Raw genomic sequence first — 16,568 nt, 5'->3', positions numbered from 1 at the left:
TCCAAAATTTATGTAGATACTTATCCACCTACACTAGAACTGTGCTGAAATTGATAGAAAAACATTTCACTAAAGAAAACTTGGCCACAGGCCTTTCACCTCCTCAGTATCAGCTCAAATCCAGCCCAGACAAATGGGGAAAATGTTTCCTTTATCTGCTGTCTGTAAAGGGACATATGGAAAGTCAGATTAGACAGTCTTAATCCAATTCCTGGTGGGCATGGGTCTACAACACAAAACCATCCCCAATGTCACAGTAATAGAAATTCTAACTTAAAGAGGCCACAGGATGATAGAGGCAGGAATAAAGGGAGAGAAATTTGTTCACGTGCATAGACTACATCAATTCCCCAGGCAATGTGGGATGTTACGTATGTAGCTCAGTGATATCAGTGAGGAATCTCATGTGGCTACCGGTTCAAGGCACAGTCTGCCCCCACTTTACGCAGCACTATGTGAATAAATTTCTACTCCAGAAAGACTATAACATTTTTCCTGTAGAGTCTGCTCTTCTTACGTTGGTTCAAGATATTATTTTGAAGTAGAGTTGATCAATTTTGTTCTGCATATGGTTGTGCAATACCTGACCAATTTATCCTTCTTACTAAGAATCTGTTTGTGTTTGTGAGTGTATGTATGTATGTATCTGTGTGTCTATTTTTGTGTGTTTGTATGTGTGTGTGTGTTTTTGCTTGCGAGTGTGTATGCGTGTGTGTTTATGTGCATGCCTGAAATAGCAGGAACTCTAACATCTCTCCCTTTGGAAATCAGCAGCAATAAGAACAAGAAGAAAGAAATTGTATCTCATCCAAAATTGAATCTCGAACAAGCAAAGACAATGGACGGACATAATGATGGGAGAGGGAGAGGAGCAGAAGTGGTAGGGTTGGCAAAGGCTCATGTGCTATGGTCCTCTCAGTGGCTCTGCATTTCAACAATAATTTGTGTTTATATAGCACCTTAACATAATAAAATGTCCCAAGGTGCTTTTTAGAGGCATTATAAAACCAAATACGACACTGAGCCACACAAGAAGATATTCAGGCAGATGGCTAAAGGCTTGGTAAAAGAGGCAGGTTTTAAGAAGTAGTCTTGAAGGAGCAAAATGAGGTCAGGAGGTGGAGAGGTTTAGTGAGGGAATTCCAGAGCTTGGGATCCAGGGAGCTTGAGACCAGTAGTGGAACAACTAAGATTGGGGATGCTCAAAAACCCAGAAATAGAGGAGCACAGATATCTCAGAGAGCTAGACAAGGTTACAGAGATGGGGAGGGGCTAGGCCTTGGAGGTATTGCTTTGATTTTCAACTTCCTGTGTAGACAATTGAGCTCTTCAGGAAATTTTGGCATTCAATCCCATCGAGCAAAAGCGGCACAGAAACCAGAGTAAGTTTCAGCTTAAGGATCGAGGAAATTCCGCACCCATATTTTGGATGGTGAACTACATAATTTTTAACACTGCCGTTTGAATATATAAATGCAAATATGTTGTTCTTCTAGCACCTTTGTGCCCAGCCTCAGCTGTGATCGTTTTCTAGAAAATGCAAAGAAGTTACCACTCACAGCATTGGTAACCCAGAAGGAAAAATCAGTAAAACTTGGTACTGGTCCGAACTAGTCTTGTTGCTTTAAAATGGATCTCCAGTTTGGACCAGTACCAGCCAATTCCAAGTTTACTGGTTTTTCCTTCTGGGAAATCTAGGACTATTTAAGCAAATCTACATATTTTATGGACACCTGCCTAAACCTTTAACCTTTTGACAATCAGAAGGTTTTCCTCTCTGCTTCTGTTTCATTTTGATCATTCAATACGGCGACGAGCAGAATGGGTTTACCTCATCACAACCAGGGCAAGTCATGAGGTCAAAGACAGTACAGCAATAATCTATTTTATTGTCCCTGTACCCTCTTTAGAGAATAGGTCCAAATTCCAGGGATTCCAATAAAATACACAAATTTTATTTGCCAACGTTAAGGAATCTTTGTGGCAAATAATGTAGGGCAATTTCATTTTTATTGTGGCCAATAAAGTAAAAGAAAATCCTGCCCTGTATTTCACAACCTTTATTGAACCATTTTGGATAAAAGCTGAGTTTAGTGAAAATTTTTATGTGCATTTGGCATCTTTAATTATATTTTGCCTGGTCAGTTTTAATTAGCCCTTTATAGCATGCGGTGCAGTTGTATTGGAGAAATATAAAAACCGCTGTAGTAGTAAATGATATTTAAAACTGCGGCTTTGCAAAAAACAAAACATGTATAGAATAACACAGAGCCTGAAATGTGTTTACGCTTGTGGGGTTGAGATGAGCTTATAAACATCAAATCCACTGCAGAGCATGTTACTCTGCAATAATGTATTTGAATTTAATTGCTTTCTTATTGCTTATTTATCTACTTGTTATTTTGTTAGATCCTCATGAGGGAATCATAAACCTAAATAACCAATTTTGCCAAATGACTCCCAAAGAAGAAATTACAAACACAATTTTGCTTTTTGCAACTTTTACTTTAAAACAAGCACAAATCAACATAAATATGAATTAACAGGCAAATCATATTGAAATAAAAAGGTAAATTTTACTTTAAATAATTGATACAACAAAGATACATCTTATGCAACCACAAGCATTTGCATCACTCCCTGCAGACATATGGTACTTCGTGTTTAAAGACAGCAGAGCATTTCAGTGCTTACTCATTGCATATCTTTATTGAACTCAACTCAAGATGGCAGCCTCCAGAGAGCTGCCTCATGGTAGAGGTCCCATGAATACGGACTGCCAGATACAACATGTAGAACTGATTGCATTTCAAAACCCAAACCCTTTTCATACAAAACAAAGATACAAACATCCTCCTTTTCCTAGCAAACAAAATACACATTTGCACGCATGATCATGTGTACCTGTGAGTTACCCAAGTTACCCACTATATACCCATTATCCTCATGCATTAACAACTGTATGTTCTACTAGTCAGTCTCTGCTGTGTTGATGACTTCCAGATCATATCAGGCTGCTGTTTCTCTTTGAATCTAGAAGATTTCATATTTTAAATGTTCTTTTTAGCACTTCATGTTTTTCTATAGCTACATGCTGATTCTTCAAGGAGTCTTTCAGAGTCACAACTTCTTTTCCTATCTGCCATTTTGTGTGGCTGTGCATCTGGTTTAGTTTTTATCAACTCCCGCTTTGTTTTGCGGAATTGAGGGTCATTCTTTTCTCCTGGTGTTTTTGTGTCATCTCTGAAATTTGTTTGTTCAGATCTCACACAGCTTGGTTCATTGAAGACTTCAGTTTATCATGCGTTTTTAATAGTATGTACACAACTTGAATCTTGCAATTCAACACTTCCAGTTGAGCTCTGATGTAACATTTTCCTCTAGAACTGCTTCATTTACTTTTGGCTTGAGAATTTCATTGCATTGGTGTGGTCAACAACCATCTTGTGGTTTACTTGAATGTTGTCTCCCTCTCCCCTGGAGTCTTTTGTTTCCCTCTCACTGGGGTTTTCTGTCAGCTTTTCCCTGGGGTGTCTTTGCTGCCCTTATACTGGGGCCTGTTGCTGCCCTTTCTCTGTTGGCACATTCAGGGTTATCAGTCCAAGTTTTAGACTTCCTTCAGCTGAAGTGAGTGGCCATTGCATCCTATCTATGATCTGGATCTCTAGATCTTCCTCCTTGCCATCGAGTGGGCTCTCAGGCTAATTTGCCCTCTCCGTATGAATATTGTGCCATCATCTCACCTCAACCTTACTTTCGAGGGTTTCATTTTCGGATCGCCATGTTGAGTTACTTCGCACACTACTCCATGAAGATCATGATGTTGCATGAGGCATCAGTGTCTATCTGACACTTTTTGTTCACTTGATACTCTCCTTCTGCAGTCATCGTTGTGACAGTCACAAACAATTTCTCGCCTATAGACTTGACAGGACCAACCAGTTGGAACCAACCTGCTGGATCATATATGGTTCTTCATCAGACTCTGTCATGACTCTCTCACTTGTCATGACTGCATTGAATCATGTTGGGCATTTTTCCTACGCTGGGTGGACAAGCAGATAGTGACCATGCTTAGATCAGCCTGTGTGGTTCATAAGGAGATGAGTTCTCCACTGCACCATGTGCTGCTCTTAGTCGCACATGACTAGTCTAGGGGCAACCTGCAGGAGATGCAGCTAGGCATATACTCAGAACTCCAACACATGTCTTATTCACGGTGATGAGATGGTGGAAGGGGAGCCTCAAGGTCTCGTGGCCAAGAACTATCTGATGCCCTCGGCGCTGCACGTGGTTGCGCCCCCTTGCTATGGGAGCAAAGACTGTGTGTTTCCTAAAGTGATGGACGCAGAATGTGTCCAAGATGGCGTTGGGGGGGCTTGGAGCAGGTGTACTCTCTTTGTGTGACTTCAGTAGCAGGGAGAGGAGGCACTGAAGGCCTGATATGGGCCACTGTGGTTGGGGTGTGGCATGCGCGTGCTGAGTCCATGTGCAAATTGCAATGAATGGTCTTCTCTGTTTATCAGGAGAAGAATGCTCATAATGCGCCTGAGCGTTCGAGGACTGGAGGCGGCCAGGCTCACCTCCTCATGTTAAGCCGCTTCGAACAGGAGGCCCTGGAGCTTGAGAGGCACCATGCGCCCAGGTCAACTGGTGTCAGTGAGGCTGGGGTGGAACGGCCAGGTATTTGAGACCAACAGTGAGATCTGCTATGTCCCTCCAACATCCATAGCACTGATGATTGTTTAATTTATTATTGTTGCAATATTGCTCGGTCACAGAGTGATAGAGTCAGAGATGTGGATCATAGAAAAAGGTCCTTCGGCCCTTCGAGGATGCACACGTCAAACACGTTCCTAAGTCTCCTAATCCCATTTTCCAACATTATGCCCATGGCCTTGTATGCCGTGGCATCGCAACTGTACATCCAAATACTTACTACATGTTAGGAGGGTTTCTGTGTCTACCACCCTTTCAGGCAGTGCGCTCCACATTCCCAACACACTCTGTGTGCAAAAGTTGCTCATCACATCACTTGTCAACCTCAAGGCCCTTACCTTAAATTAATTCCACATGGTTACTGATCACTCTGTCCAGGGGAAAAGTTCCTTTCTGTCGACCCTATCTATGCCCCTCATAAGTTTCTAAACCTTAATAATGTCACCCCTCAATCTCCTCTGCTCCAGTGGAAATAACTCCAGTCTACGCTATCTCTCCTCATAAGTCAAAATCTCCAGCCCAGCCAGCGTCCTGGTCACCGACCTCTGCATTCTCCCCACTTCAATCACATCCCTCCCGTGAAGCGCATTTCACAACTGCATGCAGAACTATAGCTGTGGCCTAGACAGCGCTTTCTGCACTTGGAACATGATCTCCCTATTCCTATATTCTATGCCTCAGCTATTAAAGGTAATTATGGCACTTGCCTTCTTAAACACCTTATGCACCTGTCGTGCTACCTCAACATGCACAGCAAGGTCCCTCTGATCCTTCTTACTTTCCATGGTCCTACCATTCATCGTGTATTCCCGTGCCTTGTTTGTCCTGCCCAATTGCATCACCTCACAATTTTCCACATTCCATTCCATTTGGCATTCATCAGCTCATCTGACCAGCCCGTCTATAACCGCCTGTCATGTAAGGCTATCCTCCTCACTATTTGCCACCCCACCAATGTTCGTGTCTCCGTTGGTTCAGGAAGGTTGAGCGCATAATGAACCAGGGGGACAGGGATGAAGTGTGTCACTGTGTGTACGCTAACTGATCCACTGTCCTTGTTGTTCATTTCAGCATCATCAGAGCATGGCCACCAGGACGAATTGCAGATGCCCCCGCTCACACCTGAGGGCCCTCAAGTGTCACCTGCGTCACACCATTTCTGTGAGGTAGGCACCAGCGGAGATACTAGCACATTGGTGGGCATTGCAATATCGTCTAGTGTACCGGGGCACAGTGGAAAGGGCACTTCACAATCCCTGGAGGAGCTGGCAGAGACAGAGTGCCGATGGCGCCAGCAGTCGGAGGACTGCAGGGGACCTGGCACATGCTCAGTTGGTGCGTGATGATGTGCCTCTGGAGTCGTCCGCGATGCAGCAGCTGCAGGAAATGCAGCCGGGTGTGTGAGAGCATCTGGGAGTGTTGCATGAGCCTATGCTTCGCTTGGTGTCCGTGGTGGAGGAGTCCACGCTGAGCATCACTGATGCAATGAGCCTCATGGCAGAGTGTCATGCTCCCTCCATGGAGAAATTGGCAACTCTCGTGGGGAGGGGCTTCCAAGAGAACAATCAGGTCCTACTGGGGTTATGCTCGGAACTGCAAGCCCTCGCAACGCCAGTGGCCACAGCTAGTCAGTGCCAATGTGGGTGATGGTGCGGGCTTCAAGCTTCCCAGCTCGTTGCCCATCCACCAGGGAGGTCCGAGGCGACCTCACATCGGCGCAGCAGCTGCCTGTCGTATCTGTGGGCTCCTCTCCCAACATTCCGGATGAGGGCGGCAGCTGATCCGAGGCAGGCCCACCTCCCAGGCAGGCCCAGCACAGGCTCCACGGGCCAGAGGACAGCTGCCAAGGTCATCGAGGCCAACAGGACAGCAGAGTCAGCAGGCTGGCTCAGATGCCACTCCGAGCGATGCGGCAGCACCAAGACGTAGCACCCATAAATGAAAGCATAAGGCAGCTTAGGCACACCACGGGTCTCTCACTGGTGCTTTTGTGTTGGCCCGAGATTAGGCCCTTATAATTTTTTTCTGCTTGCTTAACATTTTGTTTTAGATTTGTGAGAACATCTGATGTTTAAAATAAAAATCAGATGTTTTACCATGGCTGAGGGTGGTTGTTTTGTTCTGCATGTGTATGTTTAAGATAAATGTCGTGAGTGTTTGTTTGGACATTCAAGTTTATGTCCAAAGCCCTTAGTTGCAGCTGATGAAGTGGCAGATTTAGCACTTAAGTGCCGCGTATGGAAGCGCCAGGCAAGGCTGGTCCTGCTGATCCATTTGTGTGGAGCTAGCTGAAGATTCATTGGATTAAAGCCTCCCATGTGTCCCTGCCTCCTTGGTGTAGTCCCGGGTCAGCGTTCAGCCCCTCAGCATTCCCCTGTGCTTCCTCATCCTCAGAATCAGTGCTGGACTCATCGTGTGCAGTCGCATCCACTGCGTCAAGGTCTACTCATCATCCACTGCGTCCCCCCTTTCCAGCGCAAAATTGTGGAGAATGCAGCATGCAACCACTATCGCCGATATACGAACTGGAGGATACTGGAGTGTGTCCCCTGAGCGGTCCAGGCATCGGAAGTGCATGTTGAGAAGACCGATGGCTCTCTCCACCACAGCCCTTGTGGAGGCGTGGCTCCTATTGTACCGCTGCTCAGCTTCTGTTCTTGGATGGCAGAGAGGTGTCATGAGCCACCTTCTGAGGGGATAGCCCTTGTCACCCAGCAGCCATCCATCAAGCCGGGCTGGAGCACTGAAGAGCCCCGGCACCTGGGAGTGTCTGAGGATGTAGGCGTCATGGGAGCTGCCTGGGTACCTTGCACAGACTTGTAGAATCAGCATCCTGTGGTCACACACTATCTGCACGTTCATGGAGTGGAAGCCCTTCCTGTTGACGAAGGCACCGGGCTTACCTGCTGGAGCCTTGATGGCCACGTGTATGCAACCTATTGCACCCTGGACGCGGGGGAAGCCAGCAATGGCCGCGAAGCCTCTGGCTCGCTGTGTCTGGCTTGCCTGCTCCCAGCGGAAGTGGATGAAGGTCAATGCACGCCTGAACAGAGCGTCTGTGACCTGCTTGACACAAGTGTGAACAGCTGATTGGGAGACACCGCAAAGATCACCCACTGAGCCCTGGAAGCAGCCAGAGGCATAGACGTTGAGGACAACTGTGACCTTCAGAGTCACTGGCATGGGGTGTCCACCCACAAAGTTAGGAGAGATCTCAGGGCCAATCATCTGACAGGTGTAGTTGACTGTCTCCCTTGACAACCGGAGCCTCCTTTGGCACTGCAGCTCTGTCATATTGAAGTAGCTGCTTCGCCGCCTGTATACCCTGGCAGCAGGATAGTGGCATCTTCTGCGGCCTCGTCCACCTTGGACTATCTCTTGGCCCTGCGCCCCTTGTGCCTGAGCCTGTACTCCCAAAGTTGGCTCCCCTGGAGGCTGAATGTGCACTTCTGACCTCCTCCTCATTCCAGTCCTCCCTTCCTCCTCAGAGGTGGTGCCTCCAGCGGACATGACAGAACCCATACCCAGGCTAAGAGGAGGCTTCTGGAAAGCTGCAGGCCCGATAAAGATTACTGACTAAAGAGTGCTGACCTGAAGGTTCAAAGTGCACAGAAAGCTGCTGGAATTCGTTCTGAACTGCTGCAAATCACACAGGCAAGTTTAAAATACTTTCTCCAATAAATACTCCACAAAGCAGATTGATGACCCCACTGAGCCCTCTTATCCCGCCCATGGATGAGGTTCATAGAAGAGTCTCTTACCCACCTGCCCGTTGCCCCCATGTGCCGACCCAAAGATCGCACGGGCGCCTAAATATCACCATAGATTGATGAGTTAAGGGCCTTATCTAGCCCGTTAATTAATGGCGGGCGTGCGTCGAACTTCATCGCATGTCCGCCCATCAAAATATCGCGATGGCGCGCAGTGGAGTCGGGACACTTGCCCGACATCACCAGGCATTATTTTACACGCTGATGTGCAGGGCCTGCCCCCCGCCACATGTCAAACAGAAAATCCTGCCCATAAAGAAAATAGATTTTTTCATAATCAAACAGCACAGGTTATTCCTATTTTCTAGCATGATTCCCTATAAAAATTCAAACCCACGTGGAAATAAATCTAAAAATAGGTTGTTTTATTCTTTCCAAAGCAGATCTCCAATGGCATTGTGTACAGGCAGCCCAGGGTATAAGATTGTGAATACAGCCTTTGGCTAGGAAGGAGAGCATGGTAACAAGGTGGGTCAGCAGGGGAGACAGGCTGGGTGAGACAGGCTGAATATTCTGTGGTCTCTTTGTGCAATTCTGCTTAGAAAAGTGGGCAGAATCAGGTCACTCAGTAAACTGTGTGCGTGAGGACTTGACTCCATGGAAGGTTAAAAGCATTCAAAAAAATATTATGTGATGTCTCTTGGTTAGCACTACCAAACAGAAACATTGCAAACTTGGTATGGTATTAAAGGTGTACATGACAAAAGTATTGCAGGCACTCAGGTACATTTTTTTTTTAAATGTGGGCGAAGAAAGAAACAAAATAACATGAAAATACAGAAGTATTTTCTGAATTTGGTGTCATATTGGAATTCCATATTCCATCAATTGCACCTCTATACTCCATCAAAATGCTTATCTTTAAATATAAAATATAAAGCTATATAATACATGTATAAAAATAAAAATCATAATGTACACAAAGCTTGGCAATATGTGTGTGCTCACCTTAACCTTTTTTATTTACACATAACAATTTTCAACCATCAGTGTTTCAGCTTTAATGTGCAGGAGATTATTTTCTTTCAATAGCCATATGTTGAATCAAAATATGCTCAGAACTTGGCTTACCCAGTCTTGTGTTACCCATTTTACAAAGCAAATTAGATAATTGACCTATTTTATTGATAGTGATATAAGGAAGGTGCTACTTCACGTCATTATGGCAATTAATTTAATGCTGCAAAAAGGTATGTCTGTATACTTGATACAAAGGCACCAAAGTGAACAAATGGAGGTACTAAAATGCTTTCCAATTATAATAGTCCTATTTTTCTACTTAATTTTATAAATTAATGTAAAATTGCAATAGACACAAACACTGTTATGGCTAAGCTGCTTAGAAAAAGCGAGAAGTAGTTAGTTATGTTAAACTTAATATGCTTAAATATTATAAAGAATTTATGTCCATCACTTGATATAATACCAGCTAAGTTAAATGATGTACATTGTAGGTAACCATTAAAATATAAAACAGATTGCTTAAGTGCTGCTTTTTATAGAGGCAGCGCATATATTAATTTGTTATTAGTGATGTGTATACTCATATTACTAATGAAATCATGTTACTTTGCTTTTGGTCTGAACAGTAGTTGCCTGAAGTCTTAATGAAGCAGAAAATAATGCAGACTGGTGTTCTGAATAAGGTAACAAAGTAAATAAACCTTACATCAAGCTTCTGATAAAATTCTAATTCATGAAGCTGCTGTCAAATGACTACTGGAGGTTACCAGTATATGATAAACCTGCAATTTTTTTTGAACAACAGGCAATAAAGTAGATGCAAATTTCTTTACAATTGCTTTTAAATTGCTAACAATGACTTTTTGCTTGAAATCAGCATGTATCTAACAGTTAGAATATTAAAATATTAAAAACCATGATATTGATTGTACAATACTGCTGGATGAAGGGCGCAATAAAAGACTAAAAATAAATCTAAGATTATACCAGAATATGCCATGAAACAGAATTAAAAATACAATCCCTCAGCGTGTATCTCATAAAAAATGTTATACAAAATTAAATTTGAAAGTACTATAAATTGAAGAGTTGAAATTCAGATTAGACAGATAACATCAGCATGGACAATTATTAAATGTCACACATGAAATAGGTTCTAAGGGCGGAATTTTCCATTTTTGATACAAAGTGCCATGGTGGGCGGGATCCATGTCACTTATCCCGCTGCTCAGAGTGGAGGGAAATCGTGCGCGATTCTGCGCTTGGAAGCTCATTAATTATGCACAGACGAGTAACTCTCCGAATCACCTGGCAGGTCAAGATTAGTTCACCCCGCCATTACCTAACATGGTCGAAGGTCTGGGCGCCATATTTAAATGCCACCTGAACACATACCTCTCATTCTTTCCAGCTCACCTGTCTCCAGGAGACCATTAGAGATGTCTGCGAACCAGAAAAAGAAGGTTGCAGCCCTACTTCAGCCACAACACCCTCCAGGCCTTGATAAGAGGTGTGTGGGTGCACAGGGATGTCCAGTATCCCAGGGATGGGTGCAGAAAGCATACCAGCCTCACCTTTCTGGCCGGGGATGCCAATGCAGAGGATGTCAACACGACTAACCACTGCACCCGAAACACCACCCAGTGCAGGAAGAGGATGAATGATCTCATCTGCTCCACCAGGGTAAGTCATCCTTCAGCCCCCTCCCAATATCAGACTCTCATCATGGCATCATGCACTCAAAGGGCTTCTCTCTTCAGGGATCTCACACAACCGGTGACGGGGGAGACATATCACCACTAATAATCTCACGGAAACTTTTACATCACCACAATCCCATCTATCATGCTGCTCACACTCTATCCTCAGCCCCTTCTTGGAAGGGACCACCACACACAGGAGGCATGCATCTTTCCCAGCCTTTGCTCCATCCCTTCTCATCACATGCCTTTCTCTGGTCTTCATCTAGGGCAAACTTGCCCACAACAGACAGGAAAGATCACAGACCGGGGAAGGGGCAGCCGACGTCATTACCCTCATTGAATTTGAGGAGGATGCCGCTAAGATCGTTGGTGAGAACAGGGATCGCTCCTGTGGGGAAGCGGAGATTGGATTCTCTCAGCAACTTAGCACAGGTCACACCTCCATCGGTTCATCACAGCCTGACTATCATAGTGAGTGACTTGCAATCTAGTAATCCACATGTTCATGAAATAAAATTCTCTTATAGGCACCATTTGATGTTTCCATGAATAGCTTGGTAAACCGAAGGCGTTATAATTATGTACATTTGAATCCTCTTATTTCGAGGTTTATCCATCCTCCCACTCAGTGATAGTCTCCCTCTGTGAGATCTACATTCATGTGATGTCAGCCTCACTGAAGATAGTCTCCCCACCCTTGTGTGAGGTCAGGGAGATGTGTTAAAATCTTTATTGGAAGTGTGTGATGTATGCGCTTCTCATCCTTCTTCCTGATGAAACATCATTGTGTGAGGGCAGCTCAGCAGCCTTGGGGGATTAGCGGCAGTTGTGTCTCCTCAGTGGTAGTACATGGATAGGAGGAGTCTCACTGGCCATTATAGTTTCTCAGTAATGCGGTGACGACTGCTTCAAGTGAGTTTTTGCTGCATTTTTGTTGTTCAGTGCACTCTCACTTCCCAGAGTGAGCACATATAGAGGGCACTGCTGATCTTCTTAGAGATCATGGCCTGGTGAATCATAAGGCTAAAAAGTGCAAGGGTGAACGCTGAACTAGCTGTCAATGTGACAGGTTGGACATCCCTTTCAAAGACATGGAATGGCATTCAGGGCCAGGGGAATTGTGGCAATTTCCCCTTGCCTTCACTTTTCTCTTCCTGGGATCTGGTAGCAATTAAAGTGGCACAGGCACGTCTCCCATGTCTGGTTTCCTTTATGGCATTGTCACATGGAAAATGACCCTCATCACCCTCTTGAGGTTCCTGGGCCTCCTGATCTTCATTCTCCAAGGATCTCTCACCCGCCTCCATTTCACCCCCTGGCAATTGGGATCATCTCTTTGCAGTGCCAGGTTGTGAAGGCGGCAACACACAGCGCTGATGTGAGAAACCCTATCCGAAGTATATTGTTGTGCACCACCTAAGCAGTCCAAACATCTGAAGCGCTTCTTCAGAATGCCAATAGTCAGCTTGATTAGGGACTGTGTGGAGCTGTGGTTCTCCTCCGAACCACTCTGAGGGTGAAGCACTGGTGTCATCAGTCAGTGTTTCAGTGGGTATCTCTTTTCCCCAAGCAGCCATCCCTGCAAGTGTTCAGGCCCTTCGAAAATCTCAGGCACCTGGGAGTGATCAGGATGTATGAGTCATGGAAACTCCCAGGGTACCTGGCACAAATGTGCTGTATGTGCTTCCGATAATCACACACCAGTTAAACATTGATGGAATGATAGCCCTTACAGTTGATAAACATTAAGACCACTTAGGTACAGTCAATTGCACCTGCACTCTTGGGAAGCCTGAAATAGCTGCAAAGCCATTTAACCTCATAACCTGGCTATCTTCATCGAGAGCAAACCTCAAATAGTGATGTGCCTTGCTGTAGAGGGCCTCTGTGACCTCCTTGATGCATCCATGTGTTGCAGACTGCAAGATACCGCACAAGGCACATGTGGATCCCTGGAAAGACTCACAGGCAAAGAAATAGAGCATGGTGATCACCTTTAAAGCCCTTGGCAAGGGATAGCCTCTCACTCCATGGGATGTCAAGTCTTCACGAAGAACGTGGCAGATGTGCTCTACCAGAACACGGACGTGCCCGGCATTGTCTCTCACTCATCTGCAAATAGGAGATTCTTCTTTGGTATACCCAGGCCTGGCAAGTCACCTCCATTGTCTGGGCCTATCCTCCTGACCCTTATGTTCTTGCTGTGACTTCCCTTGACACTGGACCTCAGACCTCCTCCTGAAGCTGCACTCGGTGTCGCCTCTCCCTCCTTCTCCTCCTTCATTGAATTAGAACCATCAATTAGGTAGCCCTGGGTCCATAATTGCTTTATCCTTCTCTCTGAAATGAAAGATTTAACAGAATAATGATTAACGGGTCAACATAGTGAAGCCCAAAATCTGTAAGCAATAGCAACTATAATGGTCTATAGTGGTTTCAGCCCTACAAGCCTTGTTGTCTGAAGCAATAATAGACGTATCGAAGTATCTAAGATGCCATCCCTGAGACTTAACATCTAAATCCCACAGTGGTTGGAGAAGGTTTCAATGACATGCGTGACCTGACCTAGCTCAGTGCTCCAATCTCTGATCTGGCATATGAATTAACAATAAGCTGCTCATGATTAATGACTGGGTGCTCTTTGGGCTGTTACAAATGCCAATTCTGGAAAGCACATGACAATCCTCCATTGATGGGATGCCATATATGCCACATGTTTGCCTCCTTACTAGTTACCATTCCCAAATTTCACATTCCCATGTGTTAATGTTGAAATGCAGCGACTATGATGTTAACCCAGAGGCTCCTACATATCCCCATTACAGCACTAAAAAAGGCATGGGTTCCAATGGCTACCTTCTCAAGGAGGTCTTCCTCTTTCCTCTGAACTCAGACTCCAGCTTACTCTTGTGGCACCAAGTTAGAGGGCACCCCCAGTGGGCCCCTTAGTCCAGCAGTGCGTTCCCCCCACACTGCCTCAGGCCCCTCCCGTTCAGAACCACTTCTACTTTTGAGTTATAACTGCACCATAACTTCAATAGTGCAAGATGCTGGTTCTGCCCAGTACTTCAAAACCTGTTTTGACACTTCCTCTCTCACTGTCCATGCCCCACAAATCTACGTGGAACTTCGCGATGTGAAGGTAGAGCTCCCTTCTGTTATTCTCCAGCATCCCCCAGTAATACTGGATCCCATTGTTGTTGTGGTCAACATTCCTACTCTCCCCTCTGAGCCCATCACTGTTGACATGCACCATTCCATCTGCCACCCAGTACAAAGACAGACAAGCCCATAGACAGCGACTGTGAGACAGCCTGCACACCAAGCTGTGCATTATTCCAATGGAACACAGCTCTTGCCCCTCCCAGGAGCTGGAGTACACCGTGCTACCAATGGATTCTCCTGCAGCATGGCCCACTGCACTCCATGACTGTTTCTACTCTCTGATTCCTGTCCAGAGAGCCGCAGGACTATCTTTGCTCTCTGACTCCTTTCGACAGAGACCCATGACTATCTCTACTCTCTGACTCCTGACTGCAAACCCCAAGGGCTTTGATTTTCACAGAATTCCCCATTGCCCTCATCTCTGAAGACTACATTGTCTCCCTTCCCAACTGTGCCCCCCACCATGAATCTCCATGTGACCCACCCCTCTTGTGCCACACTAACACACACCCCTGTTTCCTATTCTAGAGTTTGCGTGCACCCCCTCCCATTCATACATGTGGCTTCCCTTTCACCCCCTTGTTTGTCAGCGTTTTAGTTTCCCTTGTCAGGCTAGAGCTTCCCACCATTCAGCGTCCCCTTGCCTGCCATCATTCTCCTCCTCCTCCACACCATTGCAAAGCCTTTCTGCCCCTTTGACCCTCGCTTCATGTGATTGTTATCCTTACCCCCACACCCCCTACTCCAGTTGAAATGCTGGTCTCTGTTCAATTTTGAGCCCTGCCTGAGTACTGCTGCAAATGCGGTGCCCTTGGGATGACAGAGGCAGCCACTGGGAGCAGAACAACCCTACAGCCCCAGCAGTGTGGCATTCCACTGGCATCGCAGTGGGACCAGCACAGCGCTGTGGCAGGTAGGCCATGTATGTTGCACTCACCTCAAAGTCGTGGTAGGTCTGACCGATGCACACCGCTCTTTTTCAAACACGATTCAGACTGGCCTGATTTCCCACTGGCATGTTGCAAGATTGGAAGGTGGCACGTGATTCTGGTGAGAAGCTAACTTAATGAGCATTCATGAGATGGGCATGAATGCAAATGGCATCCATGCCACTAGTCAGCGGGATAACCGACCAACCATTAACCTGCCACCCGGAGAATCACAAGATATTTTTACGCCAGCAGGTTTCCGACTTTTTGGCTCTCACTAGATTCTGTGTTCCCGCCTGCCCCGGAACCTGCCATGGGTGGGTTGGGAAAATTCCACCTGAAGAATGTCAACCTCAAACCCATAATTTATCAGTCCCATGTTTGGGAGACGAGAATCGAAAGTTTAGAGAATTATGGTAAACTATGGTCTGTTGATTTAAATTGTTTCCCTAGGATAGGGCTGGCAGCATTAAGGATTGCTGCTAAATTGTTTTGTGATGGACATATATATCTATATTATATGTAGATATTTTTAACTGTCAATGAAATATGAGTAACGGCATATTCCAACAGATTATTGCACAATGAAATGAAATCCATATTAGAACAAATGCTATTGCAGCTACCTCTGGAATTGGTCAGTTGCTGAATAATGTTGGTTTTGTGAGCCTCAATACAGTTGACTGTCCATAACAGTTTGAATGATCAGCGAAAGGGGAACACGAGATTTTGGAATCTAATAGATGTTTTTAAAATATTAGAATTGCAAAAAGATATTGCTGTGTATATATATTTTAATTAATGCTATGACAAGCTTTTATAGGCTTTAATTTGATCATTATGAAATACACAGAGCTGTACTGACACATGTGTCCATTTTACTTTTGTTCGACAGTTATTGCTCTCAATTCTAACAGGTTCATTGAGAGCTTGTTGACCCTGCTCCTTTTCCCCTTGGTATCTATTAATATTGCATCAGTTATGGTGTGTTATGTGTGAATCAGCCTTTGTTCCTCTAGGTGGCTACAGATAAAGGTCAAATTATTCAGCACAATGTCCTAAGTTTGAAAGTGGTAAGCTCATTGCTATACACTAGTTGTTGAAAAGAATAATGACCTCATACAGATCACTACAGTAAGACAAAACCAATGCAAAATTTATTAACATTTTAGTTGGATTACATCTATATGTCAAGACGTAATTTATCAAAGTCTGGTATTTTCTATAAATTTGCTTTGAGGTTGGAACTGATGAAAGCTTTGGAGAGCAAACATCTTTAAAAATGCAATCATTCCTGCTAAAATATTGATTAGGGCAGG

This window comes from Cetorhinus maximus, chromosome 1 (genome assembly GCF_964194155.1).
Source record: "Cetorhinus maximus chromosome 1, sCetMax3.hap1.1, whole genome shotgun sequence".
Classification (NCBI taxonomy): domain Eukaryota; kingdom Metazoa; phylum Chordata; class Chondrichthyes; order Lamniformes; family Cetorhinidae; genus Cetorhinus; species Cetorhinus maximus.
The sequence above is the reverse complement of the archived record's forward strand: the minus strand, read 5'-3'. Positions refer to the sequence as shown.